The sequence below is a fragment of the Scyliorhinus canicula genome, unplaced genomic scaffold (genome assembly GCF_902713615.1).
Source record: "Scyliorhinus canicula unplaced genomic scaffold, sScyCan1.1, whole genome shotgun sequence".
Classification (NCBI taxonomy): domain Eukaryota; kingdom Metazoa; phylum Chordata; class Chondrichthyes; order Carcharhiniformes; family Scyliorhinidae; genus Scyliorhinus; species Scyliorhinus canicula.
In genome coordinates this window covers 1,989,915-2,016,897 of record NW_024055461.1, presented here as the reverse complement: position 1 = coordinate 2,016,897, position 26,983 = coordinate 1,989,915, and the positions used below count along the sequence as shown (strand labels likewise).

The 26,983-nt window shown below is 46.5% G+C and overlaps 1 protein-coding gene and 1 long non-coding RNA gene across 2 annotated transcripts in view; one reads left to right on the top strand and one right to left on the bottom strand.

The window, feature by feature from the left end:
• LOC119959603 (zinc finger protein 774-like) overlaps nt 1–26,983 on the bottom strand; it is a 1,152,970-nt gene that overhangs the window by 771,452 nt on the left and 354,535 nt on the right. The window lies entirely within an intron of this gene.
• On the top strand, nt 15,721–17,475 carry LOC119959632. The gene is made up of 2 exons (XR_005459250.1): nt 15,721–15,891; nt 17,146–17,475. It is a non-coding gene; the product is annotated as an uncharacterized LOC119959632 (long non-coding RNA).

Below are 26,983 nucleotides of genomic sequence, written 5' to 3'. Positions count from 1 at the left end.
ATGTGCTTATGTTTTTGGTGGCCCCGAGGTTGAGGGGGTTTTCGGATGTAATGTCTGAAATTCTGGGAGTAGGGGCGGCTCCAAATCCGGAGGGGGCGATATTCGGAGGATCAGAAGATCTGAGAGTTCAGGTGGGGAGAGAGGCTGATGTCTTGGCCTTTGCCTCCCTGATAGCCTAGAGCTGGGTTTTGTTGAGTTGGCGGGATTTGGAGCTTCCAAAGACGAGGGCATGGGTGAGTGACATGGCGGAATTTCTGCACCTGGAAAAAGTGAAGTTTGCCATACGTGGAGTGGAAGAGGGGGTCGCCCCGAGGCGGAAGCCGCTTATCAACTTCTTTAAAGTGGATTCATTGGCAGCGCGGAGGAGGGGAGATTGTTTTGTTTGGGGGGTTGGGAAAAAAGGATGTGAGCTTGGGGTGATGGAGGGTGGGTTCTTAGCTTTGTTACCTGTTGCTGATGTTTGGCTTTTGTATTTTTGTATATGTAAAAAATGTCTTCAATAAAAATATTTCTTAAAAAAAGAATTCTCTGCTCTTCAGGTTAAGAAAAATTGTGCAGCTCCATCCAATCTTGATCTGAAATTTTATGTGAAATCTTGACCACAAATCTTCCCTTCTAAGACCAACTATGTTAACATGTATAACAAAGCTGGAGCATGTTCAGTCCTGAATGTGATTAACAACAAAATCCAAGCACAATAGTTATTTGTGAATCCATTGGTGTTTCAGCAGAGTGGATGAGGTAACAAATCCCTTTCCACAATCAGAGCAGGTGAACGGCCTCTCCCCAGAGTGAACTCACTGGTGTAATTCTAGTTTGGATGACTGATTGAATCTCATCCCACATTCAGAGCAGGTCAATGGTCTCTCCACCGTATGAATCCCTTCCCACACTCGGAGCAGGTGAATAGCCTCTCCCCAGTGTGACTGCTCCGCTCGGTTTGCAACTTAGACTGGTAATTAAATCCCTTTCCACAGTCCCCATGTTTCCATCGCATTTCCCTGTTGTGACTGCAATTATGTTCCAAAAGGCCAGCAAATTGGTTGAAGTCCTGTCCACACATTGAACACGTGTACCGTTTTGCTCTACTGTTAACGGTGCTCTTTCCTTCCATGTTTAAAATCCAATGAAATCACGGTACAATAAATTGGCCAACTCCATCAGATTCTGATATCATTTTTCGTTTTCAGTTTCCCAACTGCAAATTCTCCCCTCCCAACACCTTGTGGAATTGATTTAAAACAGAAAAAAGGGAGTGAGAGAGAACCCACTAAAACACAAAGGTGGTGGTGAAATAGAGCTGAAAGAATCTGGTCATTTGTGGGGCCGGCACGGGGAAAAAATTACATTGAAAACTGCTGGATTGTCATAAAAACACAACTGGTTCAGTAATGTCCTTCAGGGAACCTGCCACCCAGTCTGGATCCACACAATACTCTGGGCACTGCAAGGGGAGACATAGAAGTAGCAGAGGCAGAGGTTGAAGGAGAGGGATTTTATATATCTACAACTCCACCAGAATGTCCCAAACCTGCAACCTCCACCACTTAGAAGTACCAAGGTAGCAGATAAATTTGAACACCATCACCTTCAAGTTCCCCTCAGTCACCCACCATCCTGACTGGTCTGACATCCAGTACTAAAAGAACAGACATGTATTTCATATAAATACTGGGAATACTGAACCCATTGTCTTCAGTCACCACTACAGATTCCACACCCTGGGCCCAAACTCCATCCCTCTCCCCAGCAGCTGTGTGAGGCTGAACCAAACTGTTCACAACCATGGAAAAACATTTTACCCAAGACGAGATTCCAACAATATATCCACAACATCACCAAGAGCGCTTATTTCCACCACAGTCACATCGCTTAACTCCACTCCAGACTCGACTAGTCTGCTGCTGACAACTTTCATTCATTTCTTACATCTGGACTTAACTCTCCGAACACAATCCCTGCCACCCTCCCAAATTTAACCTCCCCGTAATCTTGAGATTATCCATAACTCCACTGCCCGTGTGTTTAGTCACACCAAGTGTTGTTTACTCATCACCCCTGTGCTTGCTGACCCGCAAAGGCTTCCAGTCAATAAACAAATTCCAACATTCTCAGCCTTGATTTCCTTCATCCTGTGATCATCCCTACCTCTGTAACCTCCATCACCCACACAATCCTCCAAAATATGTGTTCATCTAATTCCGGCCTCTTCAATATTCCCGATAATAATCGCTCCACCATTGGTGACCGTTCTTTCAGTTGCCTGGGCCCCATGCTCTGGAATTTCCACATTAAACCTTTCCATCTAACTTACTTTTTCCTTTACAACGCTCCTTACCTCCTGCCTCTTTGACCAATCTTCCGATCCCTTGCCCTAATATCTACTTATGTGGCTCAGTGTGAAATGTTAACTTGTAACATTTCTATGAAATGCACTGGAACATTGTATTGCAATAAAAGTGCATTGTAAATAGCAATGACTGTCCTTGATTTGGACATAAATCACTGCTCCTTCACCATCACTGGGCGAATTACCTGTAATTCCTTACCTGACAGTATGTGGAAGCACATTCAGCGCTTCAAGGTCAAAAATCATCTTCCCCATATGCAACCGCCAATATATTATTTTATCCACGCAGAGACGCACAAAGTTAAAATTTCAAGGTGTGTTAAATGAACAATAGGTAATAAAAATGCTGCAGATTTGATTGTCAGAAGCAGAGGACAAATGAACTGCAGTGCAGGATATAAATTGTCCCCATTCTCTCCTCCTGCTCCAGGATCAGTAAAGTGAGTTAAAGATAATTTCTCCTGAACAAATCCATTGCTGCATTTCCTTCCTGAAGCCACATTTGTCCACTGGGGCCTGGCACCGGGGGAAAGCGGCAGCTGCCGTTGTGTTGGGTGTTGAGGCGGTGCGGCTAGTTTGTTATTGGGGGTGTTGAGGCCCCCACTGGGTATGTGTGAAGCCTCCCCTCCCACCCACTGCCCCTAACGCTGCCTCCGCTTATCCGCCTCCTTCCCGCCTGAAGATGAGACAAACAAGCGTCTATCCCTGGACATGAGCCGCACTGCGCATGCCCCACATCACAATGCCTTGGGAGTGATTGACAGCAGATCTGGCCCAATAGGAAGAGGGGGCTGGACTGGATGATCCAGCGAGTGAGGCTGGTCCTCCAACCAATCGGAGTGAGTGAGGGCGGGTGGAACGGAAGCATGTGTCCTGCGGGCACTGGAGGGAACTTTTTTCTCGGATCCACAAAGGGTAAGAGGAATATTGTGGAACGCGGGAGCGACGGATCTGGCTGGTGGGTGGAAAAGTTTTCTAAACATGTTGTGCAAGCCCATACCCGGAAAAACCACTTCCTAGTTCCCCCGTTTCACGGAGCGGGGCCGCGTGGGTCCGGTGATCGGTTCGGGCTAACGACCGCCATCTTTACTCGGGACAATGAGTAGCAGAGCGCATGTGCGGCCGCCATGTTTGTTGGGGGCAACATTTTCAATGACTGGGCGAAGTTTATTCCACATTGCTCAGAATGGAGACAACCTGGCCAGCAAACTGCATTACCCTTTGTTTTGGGTACTTGGCCTCCCATTATCCCGGTTTGCACAGACCCAGATATCTATGATCAGAGTAGTAACAGAGGAGTAAAGAAACAGAAGCAAATTCTGCTCCCTGGGTCCCATTAACTCAACGGATGTCTGACCCCATGTGCGGCTCTGTTCAGTTACTCAAAGATCCACGTTGGAAACTAACAACCCGAGTAGTGGCGCAGTGGTTAGCACTTTTGCCTATGGCATTGAGGACTTGGGTTCGATCCCAGCCCCGGGTCACTATCAGTGGGGAGTTTGCACATTCTCCCCGTGTCTGCGTGTGTCTCACCCCCACAACCCTAAGATGTGCAGGGTAGCTGGGTTGGCCATGCTAAATTGCACCTTTATTGGCAAAAAATAAGTGGTTATTCTAAATTTATTTTAAAAAGGCTTGTCTCTTTCCTAATGTTCACAATTAAAGGAGTGGGTTTCCCAGGGGAAAGCTGGCATTTCAGGGGACATTAAATTAGTAATGGGCAGAGATACGTCTCATGTTCTTATATGGTACAGATTAGATATGTTATTCATGGTTCTGTAATAAAGTAAATATATTATTATTTCTCGTCTTATAATATAAGACTGTAGCTATGTTGTAGATTTCCAGTCATCTCTTCCCTCAGAGGGTTGTTAGTCTTTGGATTTCTCTCCACAGGGACCAGTTGTATCTGGGGGTCATTGAATATATTGAAGCACAAGTTTGACAGATATTTTATTGACAATGGAGTTAAGGGTTATGGGGAACAGGTAGGAAAATAGAGTGAATGCTGAGGTGAGGAGGGATTTCTTCACTCGAGGATGTGGTGAAGCTTTGAAGTTCTCTACCCCAGAGGAATGTAGAGCCTCAGTCATCAGGTATGTTCAAGACAAATACTGACAGGTTTCTAGATATTGAAGATATCGAGAGATATGATCGTGTGGGAAATGGTGCTGAGGTAGATCGGCCAAGGATCTCATTGAATGGTTGAGCAGACTCGGTGGGCCGAATGGCCTACTCTTGCTCTATCTATCTGTGTCCATGGTCAGGAAGCAGTGAGCTGAGCTTGGATCTGTCAATCAACATGAATCAGCACCTTCAGGAGAATTGGGAGGGTGAATATTAGATACAGCAGAGTGAGAATGGAGGGAGAGTGTGTGGGATGGAGATTTACAGCTTTGGAGAACGAGAGAGGAAATAATGTTCCATAAGAACTAGAATTGTCTGCTCTGAATTCCTATCCCATACCAACAATGATGACTTTTGTAAATTGTTTTTAAAGCATCTTGAAAGAGGAGGAATTACAGACAGAAGTCTCAAACATCAAGTCTCGATATGACAAACTCACTCGCTTCCTTCTGATCTGAATATCATCGGCGCGAAGGAGAAATTCTGTCGGCTTCCCAAAGATTATAAACGTGAATGTGACTGGAAAAGCACCAAAGCCCACACACCATACAACCGAGTGACAGTGTTACAGTGATCTGACTATGGAAAGAGCTTTGACCAGTTACACAGCCTGAAAAAAACATCACACCATTCAACGTGAGGGCAGACAGTGCACATGTTCTGCGTGTAGAGAAGGCTTCCATTGAATTTCCAAACTGGAGAGACACGAGGAGACCCAAAACATGGAGAAACCGTGGAAATGTGTGGACTCTGGGAAGACATACAGAGTCCCATCTCAGCTGGAGGTTCATCGACGCAGTCAGGCTGGGGAAAGGCCGTTCATCTGCTCTCAGTGTGGACAGGGATTCGCTCGGTTATTCAGCCTGCAGACACATCAGCGAGTCCACACTGGGGAGAAGCCATTCACCTGCTCTCAGTGTGGGAAGGGATTCAGTCATTCATCCACCCTGCAGACACATCAGCGAGTTCACACTGGGGAGAGGCCTTTCACCTGCTCTCAGTGTGGGAAGGGATTCATTGATTCATCCACCCTGCAGAGACATCAGCGAGTTCACACTGGGACGAGGCCATTCACCTGCTCTCAGTGTGGGAAGGGCTTCACACAGTTATCCAGCCTGCAGGCACACCAACGAGTTCACACTGGGAAGAAGCCATTCATCTGCTCTCAGTGTGGGCAGAGATTCCGTGCTTCATTCACCCTGCGGAGTCATCAGCGAATTCACACTGGGGAGAAGCCATTCACCTGCTCCCAGTGTGAAAAAAGATTCACTCAATTATCCACGCTGCAGAGACACCAGCGAGTTCACACTGGGGAGAAGCCATTCACCTGCTCCCAGTGTGAGAAAAGATTCACTCAGTTATCCACCTGCAGAGACATCAGCGAGTTCACACTGGGGAGATGTCATTCATCTGCTCTCAGTGTGGAAAGGGATTCAGTGATTTTTCCATCTTGGAGAGACACCAGCATGTTCACACTGAGGAGAGGCCAGTCACCTGCTCTCAGTGAGGGAAGGGATTTATTGCCTTCATCCACCCTGTGGAAACATCAGCGGATTCACACTCGGGAGAACCATTATCTTGCTCCCTCTGTGGGAATGGATTCACACAGTTATCCAGTCTGCAGACACACCAGCGAGTTCACACTGGGAGAGGCCATTCACCTGACTCTCAGTGTGGGAAGGGATTACATAGAAAATAGAAACAGGAAGAGGCAATTTGGCCCTTCGAACCTGCTCCACCATTCATCATGATCGTGGCTCGTCTCCAACTCAATAGCCTAATCCTGCTTTCCCCTCTGTACCCTTTGATCTCCTTCGCCATAAGTGCTATATCTAACTGCTTCTGCTGTGTGGGCAGCACGGTAGCACTGTGGCTTCACAGCGACAGGGTCTCCGGTTCTATTCCCGGCTGGATCACTGTTTGGAGTCTGCACGTTCTCCCTGTGTCTGCATGAGTTTCCTCCGGGTGCTCTGGTTTCCCCCCACTCGTCCCAAAAGACGTGCTGTTAGGTCATTTGGACGTTCTAAATTCTCCCTCCGTGTACCCAAACAGGCTCTGGAATGTGGCGACTTGGGGCTTTTCACAGTAACTTCATTGCAATGTAGGCCTACTTGTGACAATAAAGAATATTATTATTCTTGAAAACATACAATGGCGTGGCCTCAACTATTTCAAAGAACAAAGAAGAACAATACAACACAGGAACAGGCCCTTCGGCCCTCCAAGCCTGTACCGGTCATGATACCAACCTTTGCCAAAACCCTCAGCACTTCCTTGTGCCGTATCCCTCTATACCCATCCTATCCATGTATTTGTCAAGATGCCTTTTGAACGCCGTTAATGTATCTGCTTCCACAACCTCCCTGGCAACGCGTTCCAGGCACTCAGCACCCTCTGTGTAAAAAAAAAAACCTGCCTCGCACATATCCTCTAAACTTTGCCCCTGAAATCTATGCACCCTGAAGACTGACCCCTCCAACGTGGGAAAGAATGCCTGCCCCTCCACTTTATCCATGCCACTCATAGTCTAGTGGACCACTACTAGGTCATCCCTCAACCTCCGTCTTTGTAATGAAAACAGTCCGAGTCGATTCAGCCTCTCCACATAGCTAACACCTTCCAGACCAGGCAACATCCTAGTAAACCTCCTCTTCACCCTCTCCAAAGCCTCCACAGCCTCTGGTAGTGTGGCGACCAGAATTGTGCGCAATAATCCAAGTGTGGCCTTAACAATGTTCTATAGAACTGTAGCATGACTTGCCAGTTTTTATACTTGATGCCTCGTCCAAGGAAAGCGAGCATTCCGTATGCTAGTGTTGCCACCTTCAAAGATCTGTGAACGTGCACGCCCAGATCTCTCTGATTTTCTATATTCCTAAGAGTTTTACCATTTACGATATATTTCCCCTCTATGTTAGACCTACCAAAATGCATTACCTCACATTTGTCCGGATTAAACTCCATTTGCCATTTCTCTGCCCAAGTCTCCACCCTATCTATATCCTGTTGTATCTTCTGACGATCCTCAACACTATCTGCCACGACACCAACCTGGTGTTAATGTAAACCTACTTGTGATAAGAATAAAGATTATTATTAACCAGCACTGCCACTCCACTGCCTTTTCCTTTTTGTCTGTCCTGCCAAAACGCTGAATATATTCAGTTCCCATCCCTGGTCATGTCTCCATAATCCCGATTATCTCACACCTGGGAGTTCCTACTGGGAGGCCATTCACCAACTGTCAACGTGCGAAGGGATTTTACATAAGAACGTAAGAACTAGGAGCAGGAGTCGGTCATCTGGCCCCTCGAGCCTGCTCCGCCATTCAATGAGATCATGGCTGATCTTTTGTGGACTCCACTCCACTTTCCCGCCTGAACACCATAACCCTTAATCCCTTTATTCTTCAAAAAACTATCTATCTTTACATTAAAAACATTTAATGAAGGAGCCTCAAGTGCTTCACTGGGCAAGGAATTCCATAGATTCACAACCCTTTGGGTGAAGAAGTTCCTCCTAAACTCAGTCCTAAATCTACTTCCTCTTATTTTGAGGCTATGTCCCCTAGTTCTGCTTTCACCCGCCAGTGGAAACAACCTGCCCGCATCTATCCTATCTATTCCCTTCATAATTTTAAATGTTTCTATAAGATCCCCCCTCATCCTTCTAAATTCCAACGAGTACAGTCCCAGTCTACTCAACCTCTCCTCATAATCCAACCCCTTCAGCTCTGGGATTAACCTAGTGAATCTCCTCTGCACACCCTCCAGTGCCAGTATGTCCTTTCTCAAGTAAGGAGACCAAAACTGAACACAATACTCCAGGTGTGGCCTCACTAACACCTTATACAATTGCAACATAACCTCCCTAGTCTTAAACTCCATCCCTCTAGCAATGAAGGACAAAATTCCATTTGCCTTCTTAATCACCTGTTGCACCTGTAAACCAACTTTCTGCGACTCATGCACTAGCACACCCAGGTCTCTCTGTACAGCAGCATGCTTTAATATTTTATCGTTTAAATAATAATCCCGTTTGCTGTTATTCCTACCAAAATGGATAACCTCACATTTGTCTACATTGTATTCCATCTGCCAGACCCTAGCCCATTCACTTAACCTATCCAAATCCCTCTGCAGACTTCCAGTATCCTCTGCACTTTTCGCTTTACCACTCATCTTAGTGTCATCTGCAAACTTGGACACATTGCCCTTGGTCCCCAACTCCAAATCATCTATGTAAATTGTGACAATTGTGGGCCCAACACGGATCCCTGAGGGACACCACTAGCTACTGATTGCCAACCAGAGAAACACCCATTAATCCCCACTCTTTGCTTTCTATTAATTAACCAATCCTCTATCCATGCTACTACTTTACCCTTAATGCCATGCATCTTTATCTTATGCAGCAACCTTTTGTGTGGCACCTTGTCAAAGGCTTTCTGGAAATCCAGATATACCACATCCATTGGCTCCCCGTTATCTACTGCACTGGTAATGTCCTCAAAAAATTCCACTAAATTAGTTAGGCATGACCTGCCCTTTATGAACCCATGCTGCTTCTGCCCAATGGGACAATTTCTGTCCAGATGCCTCGCTATTTCTTCCTTGATGATAGATTCCAGCATCTTCCCTACTACCGAAGTTAAGCTCACTGGCCTATAATTACCCGCTCTCTGCCTACCTCCTTTTTTAAACAGTGGTGTCACGTTTGCTAATTTCCAATCCACCGGAACCACCCCAGCGTCTAGTGAATTTTGGTAAATTATCACTAGTGCATTTGCAATTTCCCTAGCCATCTCTTTTAGCACTCTGGGATGCATTCCATCAGGGCCAGGAGACTTGTCTACCTTTAGCCCCATTAGCTTGCCCATCACTACCTCCTTAGAGATAACAATCCTCTCAAGGTCATCACCTGTCATAACCTCATTTCTATCAGTCACTGGCATGTTATTTGTGTCTTCCACTGTGAAGACCGACCCAAAAAACCTGTTCAGTTCCTCGGCCATTTCCTCATCTCCCATTATTAAAACTCCCTTCTCATCCTCTAAAGGACCAATATTTACCTTAGCCACTCTTTTTTGCTTTATATATTTGTAAAAACTTATGGAGGAGGGGTTCTGGTGTGAGGTGCTCCGTAGAGTGAATGCCTCCACCTCGTGCGCGAGGTTGGGGCTGATAAAGCTGAAGGTGGTATACAGAGCACACCTCACGAGGATGAGCCGATTCTTTGAGGGAGTAGAAGATGTGTGTGAACGTTGCAGGGGTGGGGGGAGGTGGTGCTAATCATGTTCATATGTTTTGGTCCTGTCCAAAGCTAGAGGATTACTGGAAGGAGGTTTTTAGGGTAATTTCTAAAGTGGTGCACGTTAAACTGTACCGGGACCCCCGGGAGGCCATATTCAGGGTGTTGGTCCAGCCAGGGTTGGAAACGGGAACGGAGACAGATGTTGTAGCCTTCGCTTCGTTGATCCCCCGAAGGCGGATTCTGATGGGTTGGAGAGCAGCCTCTCCACCCTGTGCCCTGGTGTGGCGGGGGGACCTGCTGGAATTCTTGACTCTTGAGAAGGTTAAGTTTGAACTGAGGGGAAGGATAGAACGGTTCTACAATTCATGATCATTATTCATTATGCACTTTCAAGAACTGGATAACATCGAACATTAGTTGGGGGGGGTGAGAGGGTTGGGGGAAAGGGGGGGGATAGGTGTTAATGGGAGCTATGGATGATTCCTGATTCCTTTTTGCCATTTGTTTTTGAGAACATGTGGGTGAATGTTTTGGGTTTGGTGGGAGGATGGGATCGTTGTTATTGATATGGGGAGTGACATATTTGTTACTGAATGTTGTTTATTGTTGGTGGGTGTAGATTTGGGAGAAAATGTGAGAAAGGAGGAGAATAAAGAAATAATTTTAAAAATAAAATTCCTAGGTGTGCACATCACCAACAATCTATCCTGGTCCACCCACGCCGACACTACGACCAAGATAGCACACCAGCGCCTAAACTTCCTCAGGAAACTAAGTAAATTCGGCATCTCCACATTGACTCTAACCAATTTTTACAAATGCATCATAGAAAGCATCATTAGAGGGGCTGGTTTAGCACAGAGCTAAATAGCTGGCTTTTAAAGCAGACCAAGGCAGTCACAGATTTCCCCAAAAATGGGACCAAGCTAATATGTGATTTTACATTGGTTTATTAAGAAACAAAGGTTTAAAAATGATGCATAATGGACGCAAAAATCGTACATCCTATGACAGGTGAGAATTGTTTACCAGTCCCAGAGGACAAGCTGATGATGCAGAATGAGTACTGGTCTCCATTACTATTGGCTGCCGTCTCCTCTGAATGGTCCACTGGTGTGAGCCAAAGTGTGGGTGTTGGGTGAAGCCAGTATGGATCATTTTCGAAATCTCTTCCTGTTTTAACCTTTACACAATTAACCTTTGCACCTTCACAGATGGATCATAAGATCCAATGATATCAGGGTTAAATATTTCAATTTCAGATCCCATGTTAGAGACACATCTGGGCAGAAAGAACTGGTCTGTCTTCTGCTTGTCACCCAGCAAGCTGCTGTGGAAGATTTCTTCATAAGTGAGAAAAGTGGCGGCACGGTGGCGCAGTGATTAGCACTGCTGCCTCACAGCGCCGAGGACCCGGGTTCGATCCCAGCCCCGGGTCTCTGTGTGGCGTTTCACCTCATCCCAGCTATTCACAATATATATTAATGATTTGGATGAGGGAATAAATGTAATATCTCAAAATTTGCAATGACACAAAGCTGGGTGGGAGGGTGAGCTGTGGGGTGGATGCAGAGGTGCTTCAATATGATTTGGACAAGTTGAGTGGGAAAATGCATGGCAGATGCAGAATAATGTGGACAAATGCGAGGTTGTCCACTTTGGTAGCAAAAACAGGAAGGCAGATTATTATCTGAATGACTATAAATGAAGAGAGGGGAATGTGCAATGAGACCTGGGTATCCTCGTACACCAGTCACTGAAGGTAAGCATGGAGGTACAGCAGGCGGTAAAGAAGAAAATTGGTGACTTCCGGTGGCGTGGGCGCGCAGGGCGGCTGCAGCGCAAACAGCTCCCGCCGGTGGCTGCGAGTCACGGCGTTTTCAGGCAAATCACTGAGTTTTAACGCACCCCCCCCCCCCCCCCCAAACTACCGTCGGCCTTTGGGGCCGTCGGGAGCAGCCAGCGGGGCCAGTTTAAAAACCGGTGAAGAACCCCACGCGGGTGTCGGGCGGCGGGGCCTGAGGCGCTGGGCCCAGCGCGGTGTCGGGGCCAGAGCAGCGGGGGCGGAGCTACGAGGGGGCCGAGGCGATAGGCCTGAGTCCAGGGCACCATGAAAGTGGGGTGTCCCACGTCGGATGGCTCCCATCTAGGAGGAAGAAAGAGGCTGAAACCTGGTCCCAGGGGAGCTCTGGATAAATGCAGAGGAGAAAGAAAAAAGTTGAAAGATTTAAAGAAACGTGAAGAAGTTTTTTTTCTCTCCCCCGCCCTTTTTTTAAAAAAGAATAATTCAGATTGATGAAGGACAGAAGGAGAGAGAGAAGAGAAAGACAGTAAAAGACAATAAGCCGCTAAAGGATGCAAAAGCAGCGTCGAAGAAAGGAGGATATGCGGGGTCGCCGCCGCTAAAGGAGAAGACGAATATGGCGGAGGATGGCGGAAGCCGAACTGCAAAGCGGGGCCGCACTACTTACGCTGGAGAAGATGACCGAGGTGATGGCGGTGGAGCTGGAAAAACAGTTTGCGAGGCACATGGAGGCCTTGAGAAAGGAGATGGCAGTTGTATTGAAGTCATTGGTGGAGGAGGCAATCGCCCCGATGAAGGTGGCGGTGGCAAAGGCATTGGCCGAGGTGAGAGAGCAGGGCGAGAAGATGAAGGAAGTGGAGGAAGCCGTGCCACGGCACAGCGCCAGGTCACCTCGATGGGAGATGAGTTGCGGAGGGTTGTGGAGATTAATAGAGGACTCCGAGCAAAGCTGGAAGACATGGAAAACCGCTCAAGGCGGCATAATTTGAGAATTGTGGGCTTGCCCGAAGGGACAGAGGGCCCAAGGCCAACACAATGCTTCGCTAAGAAGTTGGCGGTGCTGATGGAAGAGGGTGAGAACCCCTCCCGGTACGAACTAGACCGAGCTCATCGGTCGTTAAGGCCGAAGCCCAAAGTGAACGAGGCGCCAAGGGCAGAAATTATCTGCTTCCTAAAGTTTTGCATGAAGGAGAAGGTGTTAAAACTGGGTGAAGCAGAAGCGGGAGATACAATGGGATGGGACTATGGTCCGGATCTACCAGGACTTGACATGGAGTTGGCAAAAAGACGAGCGGCGTTTGGGCGAGTGAAGGCGACGTTGTTCAGGAAGGGAGTGCGGTTTGGTATGGTGTAACCAGCGAAGTTGAGGGTAACGTATAACGGCAAAGACTTTTATTTTGAGACAGCGGATGCGGCTGAGGCGTTCGTGAAGGCAGAAGGCTTGGGACAGGCATGAAGAGCAGAACTGGAAGAGAGACTGTGGACTGTGTTTGAACAGCGGGAAAATGTATAAATGTTATAACTTTCTATTTACGGATTTTTATTGTAATTTATTTCTCTTTGCACTGTTATAGAGTTCAAGTTAATGGTGGGTTGATGGGCGTTCTGTGTTGCGACAGTTAAATGTTATGTTAGTGAATTGTAGGGGTTGGAATGTTGGGTTTCTTTTGTTTCTTTCTCTGGGACTGGGTGGAAGGGGATGATATGTTTTGGCGGGGGGGGAGCCACCCGCACTGACTAGCTAAAGTCAGCTAGTGAATGGAGGTGAGGGGAGAGGAGGGCTGCGGACGTTGGAGCCTGGATAGCAGGCTTCAATGGGCCTACGAGGCGAGCGAGAGGGGGGGGGAAGGGATGGATGCTGGGGAATGTTGTTTCCGGGGGAAATGTTGGGAGGGGTTTTGGGAAGGAGGGAAAGGGTTCGATGTTAACAATGGACAGGGGCGGGTCAGGCTTATGGGGCAGGGACCGGTGGTATGCTGATGGTGGATAAGAAAGGTTGGAGGTGGGTGAGAAACCTTCAGTAAGGATAGTCACGTGGAACGTGAGAGGGCTAGGAGGTCCGGTCAACATGAGCCGATTCTTTGAAGGGGTAGAAGATGTGTGTGAAGCGTTGGGCAAGGGGCGGTACTGCTGCTGTGACCGTTGCGGGGGGGGGGGGGGAGGAATGTGTGTGAGCGTTGCGGGGGGGGGGGGGGGGAATGTGTGTGAGCGTTGCGGGGGGGGGGGGGGGCGCCGCCGCTAATCACGTTCATATGTTTTGGTTCTGTCCAAAGCTTGGGGAGTCCTGGAAGGAGGTGTTTAGGGTAATTTCCAAGGTGGTGCATGTGAAACTGGACCCGGGTCCACGGGAGGCCATATTCGGGGTGTCGGACCAGCCAGGGTTGGAAACTGGAGCGGAGGCAGATATCATAGCCTTCGCCTCGTTGATCGCCCGAAGGCAGATCCTGCTGGGATGGAGAGCGGCCTCTCCACTCTGTGCCCTGGCGTGGCGAGGGGACCTGTTGGAATACTTGACCCTTAAGAAGGTTAAGTTTGAACTGAGGGGAAGCTCGGAGGCGTTCTACAAGTAATGGGCACTATTTATTATGCACTTTCAAGAACTGGATAACATCGAACATTAGTTGGGGGGGGGGGGGTTGGGGGGCTATGTATGTTAAAGATGGCTAGGGGTAATCCTTGATTCCTTTTTTGTCATTTGTTTATGTTAACATGCTGGCTGATGTCTGAGCATGGTGGGAGGATGGGATCGTTGTTATTGTTCTGGGGTTTGAGATATTTGTTGCTGGTTCTTGGTTGTTATTGGTGGGTGTGAATTTGGGAGAAAAATTGTGAAAAAAAAGAATAAAAATATTTTAAAAAAATAAAATAGCAGACAGTACATGCCCAGGAAATTATGAAACAATTAGCTTCACATCGGTAAATAATCGAATCCTGAGTAAAGGAGAGAACTTTTAAAATCTGGAAAGATAAGCGTAACAATGAATAGTCAATATGTATTTCAAATGGGAAAATCCTGTCTGACCAAAGTTATGTATCTTGCTGCTTGTGCGTGTGCTGTTTATCATTAGGTGTCAGCAACCTTCCTCTCCAATGTGGTTCCTGAGAATTCCATTGAGTGATCTGAATGGTACGATTAGAGTCAGAGAGTTTTTCCAGGAGTGAAAGAGGCCCTTTGACCCATCGTGTCTCCACCAGCCATCAAGCACCTATTTACTCCAATCCCATTTTCCAGCACTTAGTCCGCTACGGACTAAGTGCTGGAAAATATCAAATGCTCATCTAAATACTTCTTAAATGTTGTGAATTTACATTCTTTACCACACTTTCAGGCAGTGAGTTCCAGATTCCCAACACCCTCTGGGTGAAAAAGTTTCTCTTCGCATCTCCTGTAAACCTCCCGCCATACCTGAAATCTATGCCCCTGCTTATTGACTCCTCCGGTAAGGGGAATGTTTCCTTCTCTGCCCACTGGTTATTGACCCCTCCGCTAAGGGGAAAGGTTCCTTCCTATTTACCCCATCTATTCACCACTAATTCACTCGATCATTTTCCATACCGCAATTAGGTCCCCTTCTCTGCCTTCTCTGCTCCACGGAAAACAACCCCAGCCTATCCAGTCTCTCTTGTTAACTGAAATACTCCAGCCCAGGCCACCTTGGTGAATTTACTCTGCATCTTCTCGAGTGCAATCACTTCCTTCCAGAACTGTACACACTACTCCAACTGTGGTCCAACCAGCATTTTATACAGCTCCATCATAACCTCCCTGCTCTTATATTCTATGCCTCAGTTAATAAAGGCGAGTATTCCATATTCCTTTTTAACCACCCTATCTACCTGGCCTCCTGTCTTCAGGGACATATGGATATGCCCACCATGGTCCCCTCTGATCCTCTGTAGTTCCTCGGGTCCTACCATTAATTATTTATTCCCTTGCCTTGTTTGCAGATTCTTTACCCAGCGTGAACCTCAGGCTAACCGTGTGCTGTGTAAAACCTGACATTCCACAGGCCCCACTTTCCTGGAACAACATGCAAAATCTGCTGCTTTCCAGATCCCTTCATTTCCTCTCATCTGTTTAAAGCCACAAACAGAAAGGTCCAGTTTTCTCCTGGAGTTTGAGACAAATCAGCTTCAAAATGATGCAGAGTTTCAGCCAATGGGAGAAACCCGGGCTTCGCCCCGCCCCTCATTCACTCCGATTGGTTGGAGGACCAACTGCTCCAGGTCGATCCTCCAGTCCCGCCCCCTAAACCAATCGTTCCCCGGACACAGCGACCTGGAGCATGCGCAGTGCCTGAAGTAGCTACTATTGAAGCGGTTATTCGGAAATTGTCAGTCGATCTGATACCGCCGGGTAAGTCATGAGGGAGGGAGGGAGCCGGCGGATGGGTCGGGCGGCTTCATAAAAACCCCGTGCAAGTCCCGAGTTACGAAGCTCGGATACAGCAGCTGAACCGGCGACAGCTGCTCAGGCTTTTCCTTGAGACAGGCCCGGGTGCAGGGGCGCATGCGTAGGGAGCAAGAGCCCCGGATCTGCTCCGCCTCCCATTCACTCTGATTGGCTGGAGGACTAGCTGCTCTTGTTCGGTCCTCCAGCCCCACCCCCTCTTCCTATTGGTCCCAACCCACCGTCAATCAGTCCCCGGGCAGCTGCGGAGCTTCTTCCCTCCCTGGAACAGGCCCAGGTTAACGGGCACCATTCTGTTTCACACACTGGAGGATGGTTCACATCAGAGGATGGGGGAGGGGGGATAATAAATAAGAGCTTCCACTTTGCACTCAAAGCAATGAGGACTCTGATCTCTGGCAAGGAAGGAAACCCTGGCAGGTGGGCGGGGAGGATTCACCAACACCCGCTGGAGGCCCCAAACCCATTGATTTTATTGTCAGTCTGCAGACAGGAGCTGGAGAACTCAACCCAGGCAGAGGAGAGGGAGGGAGAGAGAAAACTGGGAGTGGAGGAAAGAAATGGTGCAGATGGTGAGATGGGTTTGGATTTCAGCTCAGAGAGGAGGGAGAGTGTGTGGGACAGGGATTTACAGCTTTGGGAACAAGAGAGAAAAAAATGTTCCTGAGAAACTAGAATTGCATGTTCAGAATTTCTATCCTAAACTTCTTTTACAGGGGGTTAGAATTGGAGAATTTTCACACAACAAACTGAACCCAACAGAAAGTTTTGACTCTTTGCAAATTCTATCCTGCATTGACAGTGATAACTTTTGTAACATGAGGGATTACAGTGATCAGGAAAGATTAAATGTAGAGGGGCGATGTGAGAGAGTGACCATCAATAAACAACAAGTCAGAAATACAAGATAGTTATGAATAAATCCAAGGGGACAATACAGACAAAATTATTTATTACAGGTTCAGAATGTGCAACTCATTACCATGGAAATGAGTTGAGGAAAGTGCTGAGATGTTTTCAAAAGGAAACGGGACAAGCACATGAGAGAAAACGGAATCGAAAGTCAGCTGAAAGGCTGAGATTTGATAGGTGGGATAGTCGGAGATGTGTGCCGAGTATTTACAGCAGCAGAATCTGTGACAGAATGGCTTGTTTGTGTCTTATATATTCACAGTATTTCAATGTAATCTCCTTTTACAGAATATTTGCAGATGCAGACATCATGTTGAGATCTGACAGAGTCACTTGATTCATCAGAACCGGCCTTTCAATGTGGAAGGAGAAATGTCTGTCTGTTTTGTCTTTTGGAAAAAAAATTAAAAATCACTGTGATTGGAAAAGCAGCAAGAAACAGACATCTAAGTAATTTTCCAGTTAGCTGGAACTGAGCTTTAACCAATCACACAGCATAAAATTAAACTGCAACATTTACATCAGGGAGACACCGTACTCAGGCTTCAACTGATGATCCAAGTTGGAGGGACATAAGGACATTCGCACCAAATGAACCAAGAAGCAGCAATAGGACATTCAGCCCCGTGAGCCTGTTCTACCATTTAATAACATCACGGCTGATCTGATAGTGACCTCAAATCTGCACCCCACCTACACCTGATAACTTGTCGATAACTATGATGAAACCGTGGAAATGTGGGGACTGTGGGATGGGATTCAATTACCCATCTGAATTGGAAACTCATCGACGTATTCACACTGGGGAAAGGCCGTTCACCTGCTCCGTGTGTGGGAAGGGATTCACTCGATCATCACACCTCCTGACACACCAACTTGTTCATACTGACCAGAGACCGTTTAAATGTGCTGACTGTGAGAAGAGCTTTAAAAGCAGAAATGATTTACTGACACATCAACGCACTCACACTGGGGAGAGGCCATTCATCTGCTCCGTGTGTGGGAAAGGATTCACTCTGTCATCTGAACTCCTGAGGCATCAACTTGTTCATAATGATGAGAGACCTTTTAAATGTGCTGACTGTGAAAAGAGCTTTAAAAGCAAAAAGGATTTGCTGTTACATCAACGCACTCACACTGGGGAGAGGCCATTCACCTGTTTGGAATGTGGGAAGGGATTTAATGATTTGTCAAACCTCCGGGCTCACCGTCAGGTCCACTCTGAACAGAGACCGTTTAAATGTGCTGACTGTGAAAAGAGCTTTAAACGCGGAATGGATTTAATGACGCATCAACGCACTCATACTGGGGAGAGGCCGTTCACCTGCTCCGTGTGTGGGAAAGGATTCACGCAGTCATCAATCCTCCTGAGACACCAACTTGTTCATACTGATCAGAGACCTTTTAACTGTGCTGACTGTGAGATGAGCTTTAAAAGTAAACAGTATTTACAGAGACACCAACGCACTCACACAGGGGAGAGGCCATTCACCTGCTCCGTGTGTGGGAAGGGATTCACTCAGTCATCACTTCTCCTGAGCCACCAACATGTTCATACTGATCTGAGACATTTTCAATGTGCTGACTATGAGAAGAGCTTTAAAAGTAAAAAGAATTTACTGATACATCAACGCACCCACACTGGGGAGAGGCCATTCACCTGCTCCGTATGTGGGAAGGGATTCACTCAGTCATCATTCCTCCTGAGACATCAACTTGTTCATAATGATCAGAGACCGTTTAAATGTGCTGACTGTGAGAAGAGCTTTAAAAGTAAAAAGAATTTACTGGTACACAAACGCACTCATACTGGGGAGAGGCCATTCACCTGCTCCGTGTGTGGGAAGGGATTCACTCAGTCATCAGTCCTCCTGAGACACCAACTTGTTCATACTGATCAGAGACCTTTTAAATGTGCTGACTGCGAGAAGAGCTTTAAAAGTAAAAAGAATTTACTGACACATCAACGCACTCACAGTGGGGGAGGCCGTTCACCTGCTCTGTGTGTGGGAAAAGATTCACATGTTCATCTCAGCTTCTGCAACACCAGCGAGTTCACACTGGACAGAGACCATACTCTTGCCGCATGTGTGACAAGAAAGTTACTCGGTCATCCCACCTGACTTCACACCAACTTGTTCACACTGATCAGAAACCTTTTAAATGTTCTGACTGTGAAGAGATTTAAAAGAAATCCAAATCTGCAGAAACACCGGCGAGTTCACACTGATCAGGACGGCATTCGGCCCATCGAGTGCACCGGCCCTTGGAAAGAGCACCTGACTTAAGCCCATATCTCCAATCTAACCCATAACCCCACCTCACCTTTTTGGACACACAAGGGCAATTTCCCATGGCCAATCCATACAACCTGCACATCTTTGGACTGTGGGGGGAAACCGGAGCATCCGGAGGAAACCCACACAGACACTGGAACAACGCGCAGACTCCGCACAGACAGTGACCAAGCAGGGAATCGAACCTGGGAGCGGTGAAGCAATGGTGCTAACCACTGTGCTACCGCGTGGCCCACACGTGGGAGCAGTGCTGGGGAGGCTGTTTAACTGCTCCGTGCGTGGGAGGAGATTCACTCAGTCAAACAACCTACAGACATCAGCAAGTTCACAGACAACAGTAGGGTTTGGATTCAGCTGTTGTTGCTGCTGTTAGTCACATCCGGGACTGAATGATGCCTGGACGTCTGTTTCCAGTGGGGCTCCACAGTTTCCGGTATATATCAATGATTTAGACTGAAATGTATGCACCAGGATTATATAAAAGTTGCTCATGTGTTTCAGACAATGAGGGAGAAAGCCATGGACTGGGTCAGGTGGACAGAAAAGTGGTAAATGGAAATTTAGATAATGGGTGGTGAGGAACACACTTCAGTTAACTCCCGATAAAAATAAGGTCACTTCATGCAAAAAACTGATTGGTGGGGAAGCTACAAATTATCCTTTTTCTTTAAAATAAATTTGGAGCACCCAATTATTATTATTTTTTTTCCAATTAAGAGGCAATTGAGCCTGGCCAATCCACCTAACCTGCATATCTTTGGGCTGTCTGGGTGAAACCCATGCAGACATGGGGAGAATGTGTAAACTCCACACGGACAGTGACCCAGGGCCGGGATTCAAACCCGGGTCCTCAGCGCTATACTCCCAGTGCTAACCACTGCTCCACGTGCTGCCCTAGCTACAATTAATTCTAATAACTTTATTGAACACTTCTCAAATGGAAAGGCACTTGACCACATTAAAACTAAGGATCTGCAATAGACGTTTGATCTAGCAAGTCATATTTAGGGCAAGATTATAAACAGAGGGCATTCATTTAAAGTGATTAGAAAAAGAAGCAATGCTGAGCAAGGCTAGGAGAGTGGGCAAAGAAGTGGCAGATGGAATACAATGTGGAAAAGTGTGAGGTTATGGACTTTGGAAGGAGAAATGGAGGCATAGACTATTTTCTAAATGGGAAAATGCTGATGAAATCACAAGCACAAAGGGACTTGGGAGACCTTGTTCAAGATTCTTTTCAGGTTAACGTGCAGGTTCAGTCGGCAGTTAGGAAGGCAAATGCAATGTATTCATGTCGAGAGGGCTAGAATATAAGACCAGGGATGTAATTCTGAGGCTGTATAACGCTCTCATCAGATCCCATTTGGAGTATTATGAGCAGTTTTGGGCCCCGTATCTAAGGAAGAATGTGTTTGCCTTGGAAAGGCTCCAGAGGAGGTTTACAAGAATGATCCCTGGAATAATCAAGGATCTCTCCCACCCGGCTTACTCACTTTTCCAACTTCTTCCATCGGGTAGGAGATACAGAAGTCTGAGAACACGCACGAACAGACTCAAAAACAGCTTCTTCCCCACTGTCACCAGACTCCTAAATTACCCTCTTATTGACTGACCTAATTAACACTACACCCTGTATGCTTCAACCGATGTCAATGCTTATGTAGTTACATTGTATATCTTGTGTTGCCCTATTATGTATTCTCATGTATTTTCTTGAATTTTGTTTAATTCCCTTTTCTTCCATGTACTGAATGATCTGTTGAGCTGCTTGCAGAAAAATACTTTTCACTGTACCTCGGTACACGTGACAATAAACAAATCCAATCCAATGAAGAGCTTGTCGTATGAGGAATGGCTGAGGACTCTGGGTCTGTACTCATTGGAGTTTTGAAAGGATATGGGGGGATCTTATTAAAACCTATGGGATACAGCGAGGCCTGGGTAGAGTGGACATGGAGAAGGTGTTTCCACTTGTAGGAAAAACTAGAAGCAGGGGACACAATCTGAGACTAAAGGGGCGATCCTTTAAAACAGAGTAAGAAGTCTCACAACACCAGGTTAAAGTCCAACAGGTTTGTTTCGACTCACTAGCTTTCGGGCCACAGTTCCTTCCTCAGGTGATGAGGAGCAATTAAAACAGATGAGGAGGAATTTCTTCAGCCAGAGGGTGGTGAATCTGTGGAACTCTTTGCCACAGAATGCCATGGAGGCCAAATCACTGAGTGTCTTTAAGATAGAGATAGATAGGTTCTTGATTAATAAGGGGTTATGGGGAGATGGCAAGAGAATGGAGATGGGAAAAATATCAGCCATGATTGAATGGCGGAGCAGATTCGATGGGCCGAGTGGCCTAATTCTGCTCCTATGTCTTATGATGTGAAGAAAAACATTCTGTGGGATCATATGGGATCATGAATGCACTGCTCGAAAATTTGGTGGAGGCAGATTCAATTGATGCCTTGAAAAGAGAATTGGACAACTATCTGTTACTGTCAGATCAGCCATGATCTTATTAAATGGTGGAGCAGACTGGGCTGAATAGCCAACTCCAGCTCCTTGCTCTTCTGTTCGTATCCTTTGAGGAGAAAAATATCTGCAGAATTCAGGGCCAATGACAGGGGATTGTGTCTGTTGCAGAAAGTTGACACAGATACAATTTGTTGAGTGCCTTTGTTTTGTGCTGTCACATAAGAACATAAGAACTAGGAGCAATAGTAGGCCATGTGGCCCCCTCGAGCCTGCTCCGCCATTCAATGAGATCATGGCTGATCTTTTGTGTACTTAGCTCCACTTTCTGGCCTGAACAGCATAACCCTTTATCCCTTTATTCTTCAAAAAACTATCTATCTTTATCTTTTAATGAAGGAGCCTCAGCTGCTTCACTGGGCAAGGAATTCCATAGATTCACAACCCTTTGGGTGAAGAAGTTCCTCCTAAACTCAGTCCTAAATCTACTTCCCCTGATTTTGAGGCTATGCCCCCTAGTTCTGTTTTCACCCACCAGTGGAACCAACCTGCCCACATCTATCCTACCTATTCCCTTCATAATTTTATGTTTCTATAAGATCCCCCCTCATCCTTCTAAATTCCAATGAGTACGTCCCAGTCTACTCAAGTTCTCGTAATCCAACCCCTTCAGCTCTGTGATTAACCTAGTGAACCTCTTCTGCACACTCTCCAGTGCCAGTATGTCCTTTCTCAGGTAAGGAGACCAAAACAACACAATGCTCCAGGTGTGGCCTCGCTAACACCTTATACAATTGCAGCATAACCTCTCTGGTCTTAAACTCCATCCCTCTAGCAATGAAGGACAAAATTCCATTCGCTTTCTTAATCACCTGTTGCACCTGTAAACCAACTTTTTGCGACTCATGTACCAGTACACCCAGGTCTCTCTGCACAGCAGTATGTTTTAATATTTTATCATTTAAATAATAATCCCTTTTGCTGTTATTCCTACCAAAATGGATAACCTCACATTTGTCAACATTGTATTCCATTTGCCAGACCCTAGCCCATTCACTTAACCTATCCAAATCCCTCTGTAGACCTCCGGTATCCTCTGCACGTTTTGCTTTACCACTCATCTTAGTGTTGTCTTTGCTGCAAACTTGGACACATTGCCCTTGGTCCCTAACTCCAAATCATCTATGTAAATTGTGAACAATTGTGGGCCCAACAATGATCCCTGAGGGACACCACTAGCTACTGATTGCCAACCAGTGAAACACCCATTAATCCCCACTCTTTGTTTTACATTAATTAACCAATCCTCTACTTTCCCCTGAATGCCATGCATCTTTATCTTATGCATCAACCTTTTGTGTGGCACCTTGTCAAAGGCTTTCTGGAAATCCAGATATACCACATCCATTGGCACCCCGTTATCTACTGCACTGGTAATGTCCTCAAAAAATTCCACTAAATTAGTTAGGCACGACCAGCCCTTTATGAACCTATGCTGCGTCTGCCCAATGGGACAATTTCCATCCAGATGCCTTGCTATTTCTTCTTTGATGATAGATTCCAGCATCTTCCCGACTACCGAAGTTCAGCTCACTGAGCCTATAATTACCCACTTTCCGCCTACCTCCTTTTTTAAACAGTGGCGTCACGTTTGCTAATTTCCAATCCACCGGGACCACCCCAGAGTCTAGTGAATTTTGGTAAATTATCATGTGTGCATTTGCGATTTCCCTAGCCATCTCTTTTAGCACTCTGGGATGCATTCCATCAGGGCCAGGAGACTTGTCTACCTTTAGCCCCATTAGCTTGCCCATCACTACCTCCTTAGTGATAACAATCATCTCACAGTCCTCACCTGTCACCTTTCTATGCCTCAGTGTTATGAGGGAAATGCAGTGCACCAATGCAAGAGAGGCAGATTGTTCCCTCAATTTGGATTGGATTTGTTTATTGTCACGTGTACCAAGGTACAGTGAAAAGTATTATTCTGCAAGCAGCTCAAACAGATCATTTTGTACATGAAAATAAATTAAACTAAAAAGAAAATACATAATAGGGCAACACAAGGTACACAATGTAAATATATAGACAAAGGCATTGAGTGGAGCACACAGGAGTGTAGTATTAATCAGGTCAGTCCATAAGAGGGTCGTTTAGGAGTCTGGTATAGTGGGGAAGAAGCTGTTTTCAATCTGTTTGTGCATGATTTCAGAGTTTTGTATCTCCTGCCCGATGGAAGAAGTTAGAAGAGTGAGTAAGCTGAGTGGGAGAGGCCTTTGATTATGCTGCCCGCTTTCCCAAGGCATCGGGAGGTGTGGATAGAGTCAATGGATGGGAGTCAGGTTTGTGTGATGGACTAGGCTGTGTTCACTACTCTCTGAAATTTCTTACGGTCTTGGGCCGAGCAGTTGCCATACCAGGCTGTGATGCAGCCCGATAGGATGCTTTCTATGGTGTATCTGTAAAAGTTGGGAAGAGTCAGTGTGGACATGCCAAATTCCCTTAGTTTCCTGATGAAGTATAGGTGCTGTTGTGCTTTCTTGGTGGTGGCGTCGATGGTGGTGCGTGGCCAGGATAGATTTTTGGTGATGGAAACCCTGTGCCTCAGTGCAGGAGAGGCTGGTTGTTGGGCAGTGTGAGCTGAACATACATGGCTGGATAAAGACTAAAGCAGATGTCAAGACCCTTGGAGTGAAAACGGGTCTGGAGGGAGTGGGTCAGTGAACCTGGGGAGGTGTATTTTGCATGAATCGTGAGTGTGACCCAGTCACAATTATGAACCGTAAACAAACCTATCACTGGTTTGATGAGATGCTATACCGTGTCCCAGGTGTGGTAAATACTGTACATACTGTAGATCAGCCTGCTTGTTGCCCATGTCTAAGTGATATCAGAATAATGTGCTTCTGTATTAAATAAAGTATCCAAACCTCTCATTATGGTTCATGCCCAGCATCTTGCCTGACTGTGGATCTTCTGTTTTGCTAACTGGGAAATAGAATCCTCCTGTTTACTAATTGCTCAATGGCAGCTGTGTTACCCAGAATCCCCCGCGCTGCAGGAAGTTCCCTATCAGTGAGTGTACGAGGCCAGTGCGCAGGTGCAGTGTGGGTGTGTGCTCTGAGCATGCTCAGTGTCAGTCATGGTGAGAGAGTGAGGAGGAGCTGGGTTGAACACGACAGTGAGCTGTACCCCTGTGAGAAGGGCATCTCCCAGTCTCTGTTTGACTCTCCTCCAGCTTCCTGTCATGGTTGAGTTGGACAAGGAATTCTCATCATTTGAGCTGGAAAAGGCCATTGATTGCTGAGCAAGCAGAAAGGTGCCTGGCCAGGATGGAATTCCAGCTGAACTGCTCACACACACAAAGTCCCATCGACTGTCACACCTTCCTGCCCTCCCCTTTTGGGCTGTGAGACTGGTCCATGGAACATGTGTGATGCAATAAAACAGCAGTGGCAGAGGAGACAGCATCAACTACAGGGACATCTCACTCCTTTGAGTCAGGGGAAGACCTTCACTTGGGTGATGTTTAAAAGATTCATCTACTTGCAGACTGAATTTATCCAGAAGCACAGTGCGGTTTCTGTGCTGACAGATCTACAGTGAACATGATCTTCTCCACACACCAGCTACAAGGGAAGAGAACAATTGGGATTTGATCTAAAGTGTCAGTGCTGAGAAAGTGAAATGTTCTAATTACTGAGTGAAAGTAAACCTTTCAGTGTGAATCACAATTTACTGGGACAATTGGAAAAGGCACCAAAATGTTTCATTCTCTGAAGATAAACTTCAGCCTTGAAGTTATGTTTCGGAGCTCACAAGCTGTGGGAAGCTTTGTGAATGTTTCCTCTTCCCTTTGAAAAATGAAATGAAAATCGCTTATTGTCACGAGTAGGCTTCAAATGAAGTTACTGTGAAAAGCCCCTAGTCGCCACATTCCGGCGCCTGTTCGGGGAGGCTGTTACGGGAATCGATCCGTGCTGCTGGCTTGCCTTGGTCTGCTTTCAAAGCCAGCGATTTAGCCCAGTGAGCTAAACAGCCCCTTTTGTAAACAAGCAGAAAAGTTAACCCTTTCCCCTGACAGCACGGCAAAAATTTGAAAGAAAGACTTTGACTTTTAAAGATTTGGTTTCATCCCATTTGTTGCAGGCGGGATGGAAATTTGCCAGAACATTTTTTAATAATCCCATTTGTTGGGGTCATATTTCCGACTGTGCAAATCATTGTGGGCGGAATGCAAATTTGCCGGAACATTTTTATTAATAATTCTAATCTTTATTGTCTCAAGTAGTCTTACATTAACACTGCAATGAAGTTACTATGAAAAGCCCCTAGTCAGCACATTCCGGTGCCTGTTCAGGTACACAGAGGGAGAATTCAGAATTGTCATGTGAGAGTACCTTTAAGAACTAGGTGTTTATCAAATAGCTGCAGTGAAGACAGACAGCCCAGCTCCACCCACACTCTGATATCACTGCAGCTATTCGAGTTTGCACATTCTCCCAGTGCTGTTGAATTAATCTCGCATTTTCTGTTTTTACTCCATGTGACACACCTTTTTAATCCACTAGTTATATTTGTCAAACCACTGCACCATCAACTGCCAGGAGCAGTGTGTTGATGTTTCAGCTATTCCAGCCTTGGGTGACTGTGTGGAGTTTGCACAATCTCCCCGTGTCTGTGAGGGTTCCCATCGGGTGCTCCAGTTTTCTCCCACTGTCCAAAGATGTGCAGGTTAGGTGGATTGACCACGCTAAATTGCCCCTTTTAGCGTGGTCAATCCACCAATAATCTTTATTGTCACAAGAAGGGTTACATTAACACTGCAATGAAGTTACTATGAAAAGCCCCTAGTCGCCACATACCGGCACCTGTTCGGACACAGGGAGAATTCAGAATTTCTAAATTACCTAACAGCGCGTCTTTCCGGACTTGTGGGAGGAAACCCACACAGACACAGGGAGAATGTGCAAACCCCACACAGTGACCCAAGCTGGGAATCGAACCTGGGACCCTGGAGCTGTGAAGCAATGGTGCTAACCAATGTGCTACCAAAAATGCTTAGGTCGAGTTACTGGGATAGGCTGGAGGCATGGGTTTAAGTAGGGTGCTCTTTCCAACGGCTGGTGCAGGCTCGAATGCCGAATGACCTCCTTCTGCCCTGTAAATTCTATGATTCTGTAGGATTTTCTCTCTGTCTCCTCCGTTGGGTCTGTCTGGTGGTATTTCCCTGACGTCAGCAATGTTGCTTCACTGTGCTAACCACTGTTTGTCTCTTGTATTTCGCTAGTGTGACAGGGCAAGGACCTGATTGAAAGGATTCAAACATGGGAGTTCTGGGAAAGATGGGCAAGGATTTGGGA